This window comes from Cynara cardunculus (genome assembly GCF_001531365.2).
Source record: "Cynara cardunculus var. scolymus isolate 2C chromosome LG 2, CcrdV1, whole genome shotgun sequence".
In the NCBI taxonomy this organism is placed as follows: domain Eukaryota; kingdom Viridiplantae; phylum Streptophyta; class Magnoliopsida; order Asterales; family Asteraceae; genus Cynara; species Cynara cardunculus.
The window spans coordinates 53301156-53305698 of NC_037529.1; positions in this window are offsets into that span (position 1 = coordinate 53301156).

Below are 4543 nucleotides of genomic sequence, written 5' to 3' on the forward strand. Positions count from 1 at the left end.
AGTGAATAGTACAAAAGTCTATTCATGAGTAGACATCCTTTCATAAAGTTGGTGGGTAATAGATTCAACTTATCAGTTCCGTACCGTACCACCTTTTAAAAAGGGTATGGGGTTGTCCTTTGTGTGTATAAGGACAAGAAAAAAACAATCGTGCTCAACAAGCTTCTTTTGATCGCTGAATGCTGGAATAACCTGAAGGTCACTTCAGCATTTGCTGAGGCTTGGGCAGTCTTCACACATATGTAGACCAGGTTGTAGTCACAAAATACCGCTTCAAATCACGTACTCACCAGTCTATATTCTTCAGTTTCAGTCTTCGACTCTCGTTGAAGGTTCTTTGGTGTGAGTTTTGTCTACTTGAAGTATCGTTGTCGCTGATTGGATTTACATTACAAGTTCTTCAGCGATCACATACCATACTTAGTGATGATCGCTGGAACTTAAAGCAGAAACATAAATACTTCGTGTAAGGTAAAAAAGATTATCATCAAATTAATGAGAGAGATGATCAACAATCTTCCCCTATTTCATGATAACAAGACAACATAAAGAAAGTTGTCTTATAAAATAATAGTAAGGAAAAGTAACATATAAAGTACATGTCCCTTTTAACTATCTTGGGACTTTTTTCAGTGAGTCAGTCTTTATTTGGAGAATTTTCTTAAGTTACATTTAAGAAATGTTACAAGAAGGACAACTAAAACTGAAAGCTTATTCACTGACTTCTAGATTGTCAGTGAATGTGAAATGTAACACTGGAACTCATAGACTTGTGTCCCTATTACTTTTTTCAGGGATCTTTTTCAGTGATGCACAAAAACACTTATATTATTTTCAATGGAAATATTACAAGTTGTTCAGTACATGTCTAAAACTTCTAGAATATAAGATTAATCACTGAAAGTAGACATAGTGAGTATATTACAATACATGGACAATATTACAAAGAAAATAAACTAGTCTAAGTTGTCTAGATTAATGTAACTAGGTACATCTTCTCCAAACTTCTTTCGACGTAGAAATTCTCTTCGTATCCTTCGGTCCACAACTTTTCCTTGAAAGTTGTTAGGACTGAGAAATCAGTATTAATTGTATTCGTCTTGAAAGTTTATAAATAGTCTATAATTGTAAAAAGTCARCRTGTTTGACTTTTCTTATAGGTTTGACTTTGACCTTGTCTTTATTAGGTCGACCATATAAATATGGTTAAGTCTTTGTAATTAGTGAAAAAAAGAGGAGCTCATTTGNTTGTTAGGACTGAGAAATCAGTATTAATTGTATTCGTCTTGAAAGTTTATAAATAGTCTATAATTGTAAAAAGTCAGCGTGTTTGACTTTTCTTATAGGTTTGACTTTGACCTTGTCTTTATTAGGTTGACCATATAAATATGGTTAAGTCTTTGTAATTAGTGAAAAAAAGAGGAGCTCATTTGTAATAATCATACATATTAAGAGAGTTGACCAGAGCTTACAAGTTTGACTTTTTCTCTCTAAATGTTCTTGGTATTCTTACATGAACTATCAAATCTGCCATGATGATTGTGATGATATGAAGATTGATCAGTAAAATCAGGACACACAATTGGTATCAAAGCCAGTTTGCAGCGAAATTTGCTTGAAGAAATAATCAAAAGTTGCTGAAAATTCTGGAATTTTTCGTGTTTTTTATGTTCTTGAGTGTTCTTATTTTTTTCGAATTTTCTCTGGAAATCTTTCATTTTTGGTCTTCTGATTGTTAAAATGATGATCGTTGTGTGCGTTTTAACATAGTGTTTCATTTCTATTCTTGTGATTTTGCATTTTGGTCATTGTTTTTACAGATTTGATGAGATTTGTTTGTTTTGAAGTTCTTCGTGTTCATGTGAAAATTCATAACAAATCATATTTTGATCCAATTTTTGTATGAATTTTTGTAACTTTTGTGTTTGTTTGTTGATTTGATCTTACTTTGTTTGTCATGTATGTGTAAGTTGCCTTTGTTTGAGCGGTTTAGTTGATCATCATGTTGTCTGGTTTACATTAATATGTACTGCTGTCAGGTTTAATGACCGGAGGTTTGAACTATATATCATTCCATTGCTTAGCTGTCCAAAGTTCTCTTTAATCAAGACTTTTTGTCCGGATTATATATCCGGACAGCATTTCATTTTATTCTTGCAATATCCGGTTTAGCAGCTGTCATATTCCAAGTGTCAGGTTTATATACATGTGTTGACAGGTTTATATTTTTAGTATTGACCGGTTTAACAAGCTGCTGTGACAGGTTCATCTCAAGTAACCAGCGGTTTATCCAGCGGTTTAAGCAGTGGATAAACTTCATGCCATGACAAGTTTAACAAGATGCTGTGACATGTGTGGTTTAATCTCAAGTAGTGACCGGATAAGCTTTCTTCATTGATCGGATAAGCTTTCTTCAGTGAACGGATTAGCTTATTGACTGCTGTGTATTGACTGCTATGACATGTGCTGTAATGAATTTTCTTTCATGTATTAACCAGACATTATTCATGCAGTTAAAGATCACCTGCTGTGCTGTTGTTGACAGGTTTAGCTTGTTGTGCTGTCACATGCTTTGTCCGGTTAATATACAGGTTGTCACAGGTTGTCAAATTTGAAGTGTGCGATTTAGTGATAGTGAGCAGATTAACCAGAGGATAAAAGCAGCAATTTAATCAGCGGATAAAAGCATTTGTATTGTCCGGTTAACTTCCATGCATTGACCAGAGAAGCTTTATTCATTGTCCGGTTTAGATTCAAGTAGTGTCAGATTTATATTTTAAGTGTTCGGTTTAACATTCTTGATATGACATTGAGTAGTTTAGTCTCATGCAGTGTACGATTTGTGCAGTGTGCTGTTTAAGACCTGCTGTCCGGTTTAACTTCTTGTATTGTCCGGTTTATCTCATGTATTGTCCGGTTTATCTCATGCATTGACCGGTATAAGTTTGATGCATTGTCCGGTTTACACATGCAGTGTGCGGTTTAGGCTCTTGTAATAAATTTACTCTTACATATTGTCCGGATTAGACTGTTAACAGGTTTGGTACTGTGTTGTGCTGTGTTGATGTGAAGAATGTCGTAAACAGCGGAGAAGAAAATTTCAGTCTTGAGTATTTCAGGTTTCAAAACAGCAGCAAAATAACAGCTCAGTTTTCTTTCAAACAGAAGGTTTAGATTTGAAGCAACAGGTCTGCAACAGCAGCTCAAGTGCGAGAGAAACAACAGTGAACTACTTACAGATTTATGTACAACATATTATGTGTTCTGTGCATTTTCAACATATTTTTTTTCAACAGCAAGGTTCTGTTTTTGATGTCTGTTTAGAGTGTTGATTGATTGATATTTGAAGCAGTTGTTATTTTTTTTCTGCTAAACAGATTGGTTACAGCAACTATTTTAACAGCAACAACAACAAAACAACAACAAGAACAACAACAAAGCAGCTCTGTTCATCATTGTTCAAGCTGTGTTGAAGCTACATTTGAAGTTTTGTTGATTTTGAGTCTTGACAGGTGTAACAAGATACCAGGTTCAAGGTTTTCCAACAGAAGAGCAAACTTATTCTGGAATCACATAGACTTTGAAACAGCAAGCTCTACAGTTGATTGTGTAAACTGTCTAAAACAGCAGCCCAATTGAAGCAACTGATAAGAGAAGCATTCAAGTGGATATTTGGATAGAATTTCAAGTGCAGGTAGAATATTTTTTAGTTCTACATCTGTATTGTAAAGCGTTGCTCTTGTGATTGGTTTGGACTAGACTCAGTTTTTGGACTTGGTTTATTGTCTTGGACTGTTTTGGTTTCTTAGTTTGTTTGTGTTTAGATTTTCTTTTTTCGATCATTTTATATCTGTTTTTGTGTGTGTTTTTCATTTTTTAGTGTTTTTCTATTCTTTTTGAGCTTAACTGTTCATATTTCTTTTATATGATTTCACTGCATAGATCCTTAACTGATCAATTTTTTAAATGGTAGTTGGATCTGAGAACTTCAGAGCGACAATTATTGCTTTGGAAAAGAGAGTTGAAGGTTATAAGAAGCAAGTATTTTTCAATGTTTTAAAGATACATTATAAAGAAGAGTGTGAAAGCATAGAGAAGGCATTTGAGTCTAGGTTTGAAGTACTCGAGAACACTCTCCGCTATGTAGAAAATGATTTCACTGATAATTTGATGTCTTGGAGTAAAGCGAATAAAGATCTTTTTAATAAGAGGTTAAAAGTGCATATTTCATTGAGAAGAACTCTTCAAGGAACAATTTCGATATAAAGAATTTAACTGAGAAGTTCCACAAGTCTGAGAATGGTCTGATTGAGTTTAGGAGATTATTGGGATTAGAAAAGGAAAAGGTTTCCCAAGCTGAAAAGGTTTTAATTGATGCACAGAAAGAGATGGAGATAGAAAAGAAGAGAATTATGGAAGTTGAAAGAAAGTTTGGAGCTGAACGAGAATCTTACGAAAAGAAGATTAAATCTCTCGAGCTAAACGCAAAGATGCTTCAAAAGCAAATCTCAGATTTTGAGCAGCTTATCTTTTTGGAAAGAGA